General features: G+C 36.9%; 29 non-coding genes across 29 annotated transcripts; all 29 read right to left on the minus strand.

Moving 5' to 3' along the window:
* Nucleotides 1–46: 46 nt before the first annotated feature.
* LOC137719132 (5S ribosomal RNA) lies at nucleotides 47–165 on the minus strand. The gene has a single exon (XR_011066200.1). It is a non-coding gene; the product is annotated as a 5S ribosomal RNA (ribosomal RNA).
* A 196-nt stretch (nucleotides 166–361) lies between these two features.
* On the minus strand, nucleotides 362–480 carry LOC137719007 (5S ribosomal RNA). The gene has a single exon (XR_011066082.1). It is a non-coding gene; the product is annotated as a 5S ribosomal RNA (ribosomal RNA).
* Nucleotides 481–678: 198 nt separating this feature from the next.
* On the minus strand, nucleotides 679–797 carry LOC137719009 (5S ribosomal RNA). Its single transcript, XR_011066084.1, has one exon. It is a non-coding gene; the product is annotated as a 5S ribosomal RNA (ribosomal RNA).
* A 218-nt stretch (nucleotides 798–1015) lies between these two features.
* On the minus strand, nucleotides 1016–1134 carry LOC137719210 (5S ribosomal RNA). The gene has a single exon (XR_011066273.1). It is a non-coding gene; the product is annotated as a 5S ribosomal RNA (ribosomal RNA).
* A 196-nt stretch (nucleotides 1135–1330) lies between these two features.
* On the minus strand, nucleotides 1331–1449 carry LOC137719010 (5S ribosomal RNA). The gene has a single exon (XR_011066085.1). It is a non-coding gene; the product is annotated as a 5S ribosomal RNA (ribosomal RNA).
* A 187-nt stretch (nucleotides 1450–1636) lies between these two features.
* LOC137719313 (5S ribosomal RNA) lies at nucleotides 1637–1755 on the minus strand. The gene has a single exon (XR_011066371.1). It is a non-coding gene; the product is annotated as a 5S ribosomal RNA (ribosomal RNA).
* A 217-nt stretch (nucleotides 1756–1972) lies between these two features.
* On the minus strand, nucleotides 1973–2091 carry LOC137719134 (5S ribosomal RNA). Its single transcript, XR_011066202.1, has one exon. It is a non-coding gene; the product is annotated as a 5S ribosomal RNA (ribosomal RNA).
* A 187-nt stretch (nucleotides 2092–2278) lies between these two features.
* Nucleotides 2279–2397, minus strand: LOC137719298 (5S ribosomal RNA). Its single transcript, XR_011066355.1, has one exon. It is a non-coding gene; the product is annotated as a 5S ribosomal RNA (ribosomal RNA).
* Nucleotides 2398–2582: 185 nt separating this feature from the next.
* On the minus strand, nucleotides 2583–2701 carry LOC137719169 (5S ribosomal RNA). Its single transcript, XR_011066235.1, has one exon. It is a non-coding gene; the product is annotated as a 5S ribosomal RNA (ribosomal RNA).
* Nucleotides 2702–2906: 205 nt separating this feature from the next.
* On the minus strand, nucleotides 2907–3025 carry LOC137719135 (5S ribosomal RNA). Its single transcript, XR_011066203.1, has one exon. It is a non-coding gene; the product is annotated as a 5S ribosomal RNA (ribosomal RNA).
* A 239-nt stretch (nucleotides 3026–3264) lies between these two features.
* Nucleotides 3265–3383, minus strand: LOC137719136 (5S ribosomal RNA). Its single transcript, XR_011066204.1, has one exon. It is a non-coding gene; the product is annotated as a 5S ribosomal RNA (ribosomal RNA).
* A 239-nt stretch (nucleotides 3384–3622) lies between these two features.
* LOC137719137 (5S ribosomal RNA) lies at nucleotides 3623–3741 on the minus strand. The gene has a single exon (XR_011066205.1). It is a non-coding gene; the product is annotated as a 5S ribosomal RNA (ribosomal RNA).
* A 186-nt stretch (nucleotides 3742–3927) lies between these two features.
* Nucleotides 3928–4046, minus strand: LOC137719171 (5S ribosomal RNA). The gene has a single exon (XR_011066236.1). It is a non-coding gene; the product is annotated as a 5S ribosomal RNA (ribosomal RNA).
* A 217-nt stretch (nucleotides 4047–4263) lies between these two features.
* LOC137719139 (5S ribosomal RNA) lies at nucleotides 4264–4382 on the minus strand. The gene has a single exon (XR_011066206.1). It is a non-coding gene; the product is annotated as a 5S ribosomal RNA (ribosomal RNA).
* A 217-nt stretch (nucleotides 4383–4599) lies between these two features.
* LOC137719140 (5S ribosomal RNA) lies at nucleotides 4600–4718 on the minus strand. The gene has a single exon (XR_011066207.1). It is a non-coding gene; the product is annotated as a 5S ribosomal RNA (ribosomal RNA).
* Nucleotides 4719–4957: 239 nt separating this feature from the next.
* On the minus strand, nucleotides 4958–5076 carry LOC137719141 (5S ribosomal RNA). The gene has a single exon (XR_011066208.1). It is a non-coding gene; the product is annotated as a 5S ribosomal RNA (ribosomal RNA).
* Nucleotides 5077–5262: 186 nt separating this feature from the next.
* Nucleotides 5263–5381, minus strand: LOC137719172 (5S ribosomal RNA). Its single transcript, XR_011066237.1, has one exon. It is a non-coding gene; the product is annotated as a 5S ribosomal RNA (ribosomal RNA).
* Nucleotides 5382–5598: 217 nt separating this feature from the next.
* Nucleotides 5599–5717, minus strand: LOC137719142 (5S ribosomal RNA). Its single transcript, XR_011066209.1, has one exon. It is a non-coding gene; the product is annotated as a 5S ribosomal RNA (ribosomal RNA).
* A 217-nt stretch (nucleotides 5718–5934) lies between these two features.
* LOC137719143 (5S ribosomal RNA) lies at nucleotides 5935–6053 on the minus strand. Its single transcript, XR_011066210.1, has one exon. It is a non-coding gene; the product is annotated as a 5S ribosomal RNA (ribosomal RNA).
* Nucleotides 6054–6259: 206 nt separating this feature from the next.
* Nucleotides 6260–6378, minus strand: LOC137719144 (5S ribosomal RNA). Its single transcript, XR_011066211.1, has one exon. It is a non-coding gene; the product is annotated as a 5S ribosomal RNA (ribosomal RNA).
* Nucleotides 6379–6564: 186 nt separating this feature from the next.
* Nucleotides 6565–6683, minus strand: LOC137719173 (5S ribosomal RNA). Its single transcript, XR_011066238.1, has one exon. It is a non-coding gene; the product is annotated as a 5S ribosomal RNA (ribosomal RNA).
* A 239-nt stretch (nucleotides 6684–6922) lies between these two features.
* Nucleotides 6923–7041, minus strand: LOC137719146 (5S ribosomal RNA). The gene has a single exon (XR_011066213.1). It is a non-coding gene; the product is annotated as a 5S ribosomal RNA (ribosomal RNA).
* A 272-nt stretch (nucleotides 7042–7313) lies between these two features.
* On the minus strand, nucleotides 7314–7432 carry LOC137719147 (5S ribosomal RNA). Its single transcript, XR_011066214.1, has one exon. It is a non-coding gene; the product is annotated as a 5S ribosomal RNA (ribosomal RNA).
* A 186-nt stretch (nucleotides 7433–7618) lies between these two features.
* LOC137719174 (5S ribosomal RNA) lies at nucleotides 7619–7737 on the minus strand. Its single transcript, XR_011066239.1, has one exon. It is a non-coding gene; the product is annotated as a 5S ribosomal RNA (ribosomal RNA).
* A 327-nt stretch (nucleotides 7738–8064) lies between these two features.
* LOC137719148 (5S ribosomal RNA) lies at nucleotides 8065–8183 on the minus strand. Its single transcript, XR_011066215.1, has one exon. It is a non-coding gene; the product is annotated as a 5S ribosomal RNA (ribosomal RNA).
* A 216-nt stretch (nucleotides 8184–8399) lies between these two features.
* Nucleotides 8400–8518, minus strand: LOC137719149 (5S ribosomal RNA). Its single transcript, XR_011066216.1, has one exon. It is a non-coding gene; the product is annotated as a 5S ribosomal RNA (ribosomal RNA).
* A 186-nt stretch (nucleotides 8519–8704) lies between these two features.
* Nucleotides 8705–8823, minus strand: LOC137719175 (5S ribosomal RNA). Its single transcript, XR_011066240.1, has one exon. It is a non-coding gene; the product is annotated as a 5S ribosomal RNA (ribosomal RNA).
* A 272-nt stretch (nucleotides 8824–9095) lies between these two features.
* On the minus strand, nucleotides 9096–9214 carry LOC137719150 (5S ribosomal RNA). Its single transcript, XR_011066217.1, has one exon. It is a non-coding gene; the product is annotated as a 5S ribosomal RNA (ribosomal RNA).
* Nucleotides 9215–9453: 239 nt separating this feature from the next.
* Nucleotides 9454–9572, minus strand: LOC137719151 (5S ribosomal RNA). The gene has a single exon (XR_011066218.1). It is a non-coding gene; the product is annotated as a 5S ribosomal RNA (ribosomal RNA).
* Nucleotides 9573–9743: the final 171 nt, after the last annotated feature.

The raw sequence follows: 9743 nt of genomic DNA on the forward strand, positions 1-9743 counted from the left end.
AAAAAAGAAAAAAAAAAGAAAAAAAAAAGAAAAAAAAAAAGATTGGGGGATGCAACTCGAGGACTTCCCAGGAGGTCACCCATCCTAGTACTACTCTCGCCCAAACTCGCTTAACTTCGGAGTTCTGATGGGATCCGGTGCATGTGAGTTGGTATGATCGCATCCGTTAGTCTACGACTTGTAATTCTATTTAACCATTTCTTTGCCGTTTGCACGAATTTCAAAAAAAAAACAAATAAAATTACTACTACCACTCTATTTCTTTCATCTCCCAAGCACGACATTCGGTTATATACGACGCGCTTCCCCCAAAAAAAAAAAACAAAAAAAAAAGAAAAAAAAAAGAAAAAAAAAAGATTGGGGGATGCAACACGAGGACTTCCCAGGAGGTCACCCATCCTAGTACTACTCTCGCCCAAACTCGCTTAACTTCGGAGTTCTGATGGGATCCGGTGCATGTGAGTTGGTATGATCGCATCCGTTAGTCTACGACTTGTAATTCTATTTAACCATTTCTTTGCCGTTTGCACGAATTTCAAAAAAAAAAACAAATAAAATTACTACTACCACTCTATTTCTTTCATCTCCCAAGCACGACGTTCGGTTATATACAACGCGCTTCCCCAAAAAAAAAAAAAAGAAAAAAAAAAGAAAAAAAAAAGAAAAAAAAAACATTGGGGGATGCAACACGAGGACTTCCCAGGAGGTCACCCATCCTAGTACTACTCTCGCCCAAACTCGCTTAACTTCGGAGTTCTGATGGGATCCGGTGCATGTGAGTTGGTATGATCGCATCCGTTAGTCTACGACTTGTAATTCTATTTAACCATTTCTTTGCCGTTTGCACGAATTTGAAAAAAAAAACAAATAAAGTTACTACTACCACTCTGTTTCTTTCATCTCCCAAGCACGACGTTCGGTTATATACGACGCGCTTCCCCAAAAAAAAAAAAGAAAAAAAAAAGAAAAAAAAAAGAAAAAAAAAAGAAAAAAAAAAGAAAAAAAAAAAGATTGGGGGATGCAACACGAGGACTTCCCAGGAGGTCACCCATCCTAGTACTACTTTCGCCCAAACTCGCTTAACTTCGGAGTTCTGATGGGATCCGGTGCATGTGAGTTGGTATGATCGCATCCGTTAGTCTACGACTTGTAATTCTATTTAACCATTTCTTTGCCGTTTGCACGAATTTCAAAAAAAAAACAAATAAAATTACTACTACCACTCTATTTCTTTCATCTCCCAAGCACGACATTCGGTTATATACGACGCGCTTCCCCCAAAAAAAAAAAACAAAAAAAAAAGAAAAAAAAAAGAAAAAAAAAAGATTGGGGGATGCAACACGAGGACTTCCCAGGAGGTCACCCATCCTAGTACTACTCTCGCCCAAACTCGCTTAACTTCGGAGTTCTGATGGGATCCGGTGCATGTGAGTTGGTATGATCGCATCCGTTAGTCTACGACTTGTAATTCTATTTAACCATTTCTTTGCCGTTTGCACGAATTTCAAAAAAAAAAACAAATAAAATTACTACTACCACTCTATTTCTTTCATCTCCCAAGCACGACGTTCGGTTATATACAACGCGCTTCCCCAAAAAAAAAAAAAAGAAAAAAAAAAGAAAAAAAAAACATTGGGGGATGCAACACGAGGACTTCCCAGGAGGTCACCTATCCTAGTACTACTCTCGTCCAAACTCGCTTAACTTTGGAGTTTTGATGGGATCCGGTGCATGTGAGTTGGTATGATCGCATCCGTTAGTCTACGACTTGTAATTCTATTTAACCATTTCTTTGCCGTTTGCACGAATTTAAAAAAAAAAACAAATAAAATTACTACTACCACTCTGTTTCTTTCATCTCCCAAGCACGACGTTCGGTTATATACGACGCGCTTCCCCAAAAAAAAAAACAAAAAAAAAAGAAAAAAAAAAGAAAAAAAAAAGAAAAAAAAAAGAAAAAAAAAAAGATTGGGGGATGCAACTCGAGGACTTCCCAGGAGGTCACCCATCCTAGTACTACTCTCGCCCAAACTCGCTTAACTTCGGAGTTCTGATGGGATCCGGTGCATGTGAGTTGGTATGATCGCATCCGTTAGTCTACGACTTGTAATTCTATTTAACCATTTCTTTGCCGTTTGCACGAATTTCAAAAAAAAAAACAAATAAAATTACTACTACCACTCTATTTCTTTCATCTCCCAAGCACGACGTTCGGTTATATACAACGCGCTTCCCCAAAAAAAAAAAAAAAAAAAAAAAAAGAAAAAAAAAACATTGGGGGATGCAACACGAGGACTTCCCAGGAGGTCACCTATCCTAGTACTACTCTCGCCCAAACTCGCTTAACTTTGGAGTTTTGATGGGATCCGGTGCATGTGAGTTGGTATGATCGCATCCGTTAGTCTACGACTTGTAATTCTATTTAACCATTTCTTTGCCGTTTGCACGAATTTCAAAAAAAAAACAAATAAAATTACTACTACCACTCTATTTCTTTCATCTCCCAAGCACGACGTTCGGTTATATACGACGCGCTTCCCCAAAAAAAAAAAAAGAAAAAAAAAAGAAAAAAAAAAGATTGGGGGATGCAACACGAGGACTTCCCAGGAGGTCACCCATCCTAGTACTACTCTCGCCCAAACTCGCTTAACTTTGGAGTTCTGATGGGATCCGGTGCATGTGAGTTGGTATGATCGCATCCGTTAGTCTACGACTTGTAATTCTATTTAACCATTTCTTTGCCGTTTGCACGAATTTAAAAAAAAAAACAAATAAAATTACTACTACCACTCTGTTTCTTTCATCTCCCAAGCACGACGTTCGGTTATATACGACGCGCTTCCCCAAAAAAAAAAACAAAAAAAAAAGAAAAAAAAAAGAAAAAAAAAAGAAAAAAAAAAGATTGGGGGATGCAACTCGAGGACTTCCCAGGAGGTCACCCATCCTAGTACTACTCTCGCCCAAACTCGCTTAACTTCGGAGTTCTGATGGGATCCGGTGCATGTGAGTTGGTATGATCGCATCCGTTAGTCTACGACTTGTAATTCTCTTTAACCATTTCTTTGCCGTTTGCACGAATTTAAAAAAAAAAACAAATAAAATTACTACTACCACTCTGTTTCTTTCATCTCCCAAGCACGACGTTCGGTTATATACGACGCGCTTCCCCAAAAAAAAAAACAAAAAAAAAAGAAAAAAAAAAGAAAAAAAAAAGAAAAAAAAAAGAAAAAAAAAAGAAAAAAAAAAGAAAAAACAAAAGATTGGGGGATGCAACTCGAGGACTTCCCAGGAGGTCACCCATCCTAGTACTACTCTCGCCCAAACTCGCTTAACTTCGGAGTTCTGATGGGATCCGGTGCATGTGAGTTGGTATGATCGCATCCGTTAGTCTACGACTTGTAATTCTATTTAACCATTTCTTTGCCGTTTGCACGAATTTAAAAAAAAAAACAAATAAAATTACTACTACCACTCTGTTTCTTTCATCTCCCAAGCACGACGTTCGGTTATATACGACGCGCTTCCCCAAAAAAAAAAACAAAAAAAAAAGAAAAAAAAAAGAAAAAAAAAAGAAAAAAAAAAGAAAAAAAAAAGAAAAAAAAAAGAAAAAAAAAAAGATTGGGGGATGCAACTCGAGGACTTCCCAGGAGGTCACCCATCCTAGTACTACTCTCGCCCAAACTCGCTTAACTTCGGAGTTCTGATGGGATCCGGTGCATGTGAGTTGGTATGATCGCATCCGTTAGTCTACGACTTGTAATTCTATTTAACCATTTCTTTGCCGTTTGCACGAATTTAAAAAAAAAAACAAATAAAATTACTACTACCACTCTATTTCTTTCATCTCCCAAGCACGACGTTCGGTTATATACAACGCGCTTCCCCAAAAAAAAAAAAAAGAAAAAAAAAAGAAAAAAAAAACATTGGGGGATGCAACACGAGGACTTCCCAGGAGGTCACCCATCCTAGTACTACTCTCGCCCAAACTCGCTTAACTTTGGAGTTCTGATGGGATCCGGTGCATGTGAGTTGGTATGATCGCATCCGTTAGTCTACGACTTGTAATTCTATTTAACCATTTCTTTGCCGTTTGCACGAATTTAAAAAAAAAAACAAATAAAATTACTACTACCACTCTGTTTCTTTCATCTCCCAAGCACGACGTTCGGTTATATACGACGCGCTTCCCCAAAAAAAAAAACAAAAAAAAAAGAAAAAAAAAAGAAAAAAAAAAGAAAAAAAAAAGAAAAAAAAAAAGATTGGGGGATGCAACTCGAGGACTTCCCAGGAGGTCACCCATCCTAGTACTACTCTCGCCCAAACTCGCTTAACTTCGGAGTTCTGATGGGATCCGGTGCATGTGAGTTGGTATGATCGCATCCGTTAGTCTACGACTTGTAATTCTATTTAACCATTTCTTTGCCGTTTGCACGAATTTAAAAAAAAAAACAAATAAAATTACTACTACCACTCTGTTTCTTTCATCTCCCAAGCACGACGTTCGGTTATATACGACGCGCTTCCCCAAAAAAAAAAACAAAAAAAAAAGAAAAAAAAAAGAAAAAAAAAAGAAAAAAAAAAGAAAAAAAAAAAGATTGGGGGATGCAACTCGAGGACTTCCCAGGAGGTCACCCATCCTAGTACTACTCTCGCCCAAACTCGCTTAACTTCGGAGTTCTGATGGGATCCGGTGCATGTGAGTTGGTATGATCGCATCCGTTAGTCTACGACTTGTAATTCTATTTAACCATTTCTTTGCCGTTTGCACGAATTTAAAAAAAAAAACAAATAAAATTACTACTACCACTCTGTTTCTTTCATCTCCCAAGCACGACGTTCGGTTATATACGACGCGCTTCCCCAAAAAAAAAAACAAAAAAAAAAGAAAAAAAAAAGAAAAAAAAAAGAAAAAAAAAAGAAAAAAAAAAGAAAAAAAAAAGAAAAAAAAAAAGATTGGGGGATGCAACTCGAGGACTTCCCAGGAGGTCACCCATCCTAGTACTACTCTCGCCCAAACTCGCTTAACTTCGGAGTTCTGATGGGATCCGGTGCATGTGAGTTGGTATGATCGCATCCGTTAGTCTACGACTTGTAATTCTATTTAACCATTTCTTTGCCGTTTGCACGAATTTAAAAAAAAAAACAAATAAAATTACTACTACCACTCTATTTCTTTCATCTCCCAAGCACGACGTTCGGTTATATACAACGCGCTTCCCCAAAAAAAAAAAAAAGAAAAAAAAAAGAAAAAAAAAACATTGGGGGATGCAACACGAGGACTTCCCAGGAGGTCACCCATCCTAGTACTACTCTCGCCCAAACTCGCTTAACTTTGGAGTTCTGATGGGATCCGGTGCATGTGAGTTGGTATGATCGCATCCGTTAGTCTACGACTTGTAATTCTATTTAACCATTTCTTTGCCGTTTGCACGAATTTAAAAAAAAAAACAAATAAAATTACTACTACCACTCTGTTTCTTTCATCTCCCAAGCACGACGTTCGGTTATATACGACGCGCTTCCCCAAAAAAAAAAACAAAAAAAAAAGAAAAAAAAAAGAAAAAAAAAAGAAAAAAAAAAGAAAAAAAAAAAGATTGGGGGATGCAACTCGAGGACTTCCCAGGAGGTCACCCATCCTAGTACTACTCTCGCCCAAACTCGCTTAACTTCGGAGTTCTGATGGGATCCGGTGCATGTGAGTTGGTATGATCGCATCCGTTAGTCTACGACTTGTAATTCTATTTAACCATTTCTTTGCCGTTTGCACGAATTTAAAAAAAAAAACAAATAAAATTACTACTACCACTCTGTTTCTTTCATCTCCCAAGCACGACGTTCGGTTATATACGACGCGCTTCCCCAAAAAAAAAAACAAAAAAAAAAGAAAAAAAAAAGAAAAAAAAAAGAAAAAAAAAAGAAAAAAAAAAAGATTGGGGGATGCAACTCGAGGACTTCCCAGGAGGTCACCCATCCTAGTACTACTCTCGCCCAAACTCGCTTAACTTCGGAGTTCTGATGGGATCCGGTGCATGTGAGTTGGTATGATCGCATCCGTTAGTCTACGACTTGTAATTCTATTTAACCATTTCTTTGCCGTTTGCACGAATTTAAAAAAAAAAACAAATAAAATTACTACTACCACTCTGTTTCTTTCATCTCCCAAGCACGACGTTCGGTTATATACGACGCGCTTCCCCAAAAAAAAAAAGAAAAAAAAAAGAAAAAAAAAAGAAAAAAAAAAGAAAAAAAAAAAGATTGGGGGATGCAACTCGAGGACTTCCCAGGAGGTCACCCATCCTAGTACTACTCTCGCCCAAACTCGCTTAACTTCGGAGTTCTGATGGGATCCGGTGCATGTGAGTTGGTATGATCGCATCCGTTAGTCTACGACTTGTAATTCTATTTAACCATTTCTTTGCCGTTTGCACGAATTTAAAAAAAAAAACAAATAAAATTACTACTACCACTCTATTTCTTTCATCTCCCAAGCACGACGTTCGGTTATATACAACGCGCTTCCCCAAAAAAAAAAAAAAGAAAAAAAAAAGAAAAAAAAAACATTAGGGGATGCAACACGAGGACTTCCCAGGAGGTCACCCATCCTAGTACTACTCTCGCCCAAACTCGCTTAACTTTGGAGTTCTGATGGGATCCGGTGCATGTGAGTTGGTATGATCGCATCCGTTAGTCTACGACTTGTAATTCTCTTTAACCATTTCTTTGCCGTTTGCACGAATTTAAAAAAAAAAACAAATAAAATTACTACTACCACTCTGTTTCTTTCATCTCCCAAGCACGACGTTCGGTTATATACGACGCGCTTCCCCAAAAAAAAAAACAAAAAAAAAAGAAAAAAAAAAGAAAAAAAAAAGAAAAAAAAAAGAAAAAAAAAAGAAAAAAAAAAGAAAAAAAAAAAGATTGGGGGATGCAACTCGAGGACTTCCCAGGAGGTCACCCATCCTAGTACTACTCTCGCCCAAACTCGCTTAACTTCGGAGTTCTGATGGGATCCGGTGCATGTGAGTTGGTATGATCGCATCCGTTAGTCTACGACTTGTAATTCTATTTAACCATTTCTTTGCCGTTTGCACGAATTTAAAAAAAAAAACAAATAAAATTACTACTACCACTCTGTTTCTTTCATCTCCCAAGCACGACGTTCGGTTATATACGACGCGCTTCCCCAAAAAAAAAAACAAAAAAAAAAGAAAAAAAAAAGAAAAAAAAAAGAAAAAAAAAAGAAAAAAAAAAGAAAAAAAAAAGAAAAAAAAAAGAAAAAAAAAAGAAAAAAAAAAGAAAAAAAAAAAGATTGGGGGATGCAACTCGAGGACTTCCCAGGAGGTCACCCATCCTAGTACTACTCTCGCCCAAACTCGCTTAACTTCGGAGTTCTGATGGGATCCGGTGCATGTGAGTTGGTATGATCGCATCCGTTAGTCTACGACTTGTAATTCTATTTAACCATTTCTTTGCCGTTTGCACGAATTTAAAAAAAAAAACAAATAAAATTACTACTACCACTCTATTTCTTTCATCTCCCAAGCACGACGTTCGGTTATATACAACGCGCTTCCCCAAAAAAAAAAAAAAGAAAAAAAAAAGAAAAAAAAAACATTGGGGGATGCAACACGAGGACTTCCCAGGAGGTCACCCATCCTAGTACTACTCTCGCCCAAACTCGCTTAACTTTGGAGTTCTGATGGGATCCGGTGCATGTGAGTTGGTATGATCGCATCCGTTAGTCTACGACTTGTAATTCTATTTAACCATTTCTTTGCCGTTTGCACGAATTTAAAAAAAAAAACAAATAAAATTACTACTACCACTCTGTTTCTTTCATCTCCCAAGCACGACGTTCGGTTATATACGACGCGCTTCCCCAAAAAAAAAAACAAAAAAAAAAGAAAAAAAAAAGAAAAAAAAAAGAAAAAAAAAAGAAAAAAAAAAGAAAAAAAAAAGAAAAAAAAAAGAAAAAAAAAAGAAAAAAAAAAGAAAAAAAAAAGAAAAAAAAAAGAAAAAAAAAAGAAAAAAAAAAGAAAAAAAAAAGAAAAAAAAAAAGATTGGGGGATGCAACTCGAGGACTTCCCAGGAGGTCACCCATCCTAGTACTACTCTCGCCCAAACTCGCTTAACTTCGGAGTTCTGATGGGATCCGGTGCATGTGAGTTGGTATGATCGCATCCGTTAGTCTACGACTTGTAATTCTATTTAACCATTTCTTTGCCGTTTGCACGAATTTAAAAAAAAAACAAATAAAATTACTACTACCACTCTGTTTCTTTCATCTCCCAAGCACGACGTTCGGTTATATACGACGCGCTTCCCCAAAAAAAAAAACAAAAAAAAAAGAAAAAAAAAAGAAAAAAAAAAGAAAAAAAAAAGAAAAAAAAAAAGATTGGGGGATGCAACTCGAGGACTTCCCAGGAGGTCACCCATCCTAGTACTACTCTCGCCCAAACTCGCTTAACTTCGGAGTTCTGATGGGATCCGGTGCATGTGAGTTGGTATGATCGCATCCGTTAGTCTACGACTTGTAATTCTATTTAACCATTTCTTTGCCGTTTGCACGAATTTAAAAAAAAAAACAAATAAAATTACTACTACCACTCTATTTCTTTCATCTCCCAAGCACGACGTTCGGTTATATACAACGCGCTTCCCCAAAAAAAAAAAAAAGAAAAAAAAAAGAAAAAAAAAACATTGGGGGATGCAACACGAGGACTTCCCAGGAGGTCACCCATCCTAGTACTACTCTCGCCCAAACTCGCTTAACTTTGGAGTTCTGATGGGATCCGGTGCATGTGAGTTGGTATGATCGCATCCGTTAGTCTACGACTTGTAATTCTATTTAACCATTTCTTTGCCGTTTGCACGAATTTAAAAAAAAAAACAAATAAAATTACTACTACCACTCTGTTTCTTTCATCTCCCAAGCACGACGTTCGGTTATATACGACGCGCTTCCCCAAAAAAAAAAACAAAAAAAAAAGAAAAAAAAAAGAAAAAAAAAAGAAAAAAAAAAGAAAAAAAAAAGAAAAAAAAAAGAAAAAAAAAAGAAAAAAAAAAGAAAAAAAAAAGAAAAAAAAAAAGATTGGGGGATGCAACTCGAGGACTTCCCAGGAGGTCACCCATCCTAGTACTACTCTCGCCCAAACTCGCTTAACTTCGGAGTTCTGATGGGATCCGGTGCATGTGAGTTGGTATGATCGCATCCGTTAGTCTACGACTTGTAATTCTATTTAACCATTTCTTTGCCGTTTGCACGAATTTAAAAAAAAAAACAAATAAAATTACTACTACCACTCTGTTTCTTTCATCTCCCAAGCACGACGTTCGGTTATATACGACGCGCTTCCCCAAAAAAAAAAACAAAAAAAAAAGAAAAAAAAAAGAAAAAAAAAAGAAAAAAAAAAGAAAAAAAAAAGAAAAAAAAAAGAAAAAAAAAAAGATTGGGGGATGCAACTCGAGGACTTCCCAGGAGGTCACCCATCCTAGTACTACTCTCGCCCAAACTCGCTTAACTTCGGAGTTCTGATGGGATCCGGTGCATGTGAGTTGGTATGATCGCATCCGTTAGTCTACGACTTGTAATTCTATTTAACCATTTCTTTGCCGTTTGCACGAATTTAAAAAAAAAAACAAATAAAATTACTACTACCACTCTATTTCTTTCATCTCCCAAGCACGACGTTCGGTTATATACAACGCGCTTCCCCAAAAAAAAAAAAAAGAAAAAAAAAAGA

The sequence above is a fragment of the Pyrus communis genome, chromosome 15 (assembly GCF_963583255.1).
Source record: "Pyrus communis chromosome 15, drPyrComm1.1, whole genome shotgun sequence".
In the NCBI taxonomy this organism is placed as follows: domain Eukaryota; kingdom Viridiplantae; phylum Streptophyta; class Magnoliopsida; order Rosales; family Rosaceae; genus Pyrus; species Pyrus communis.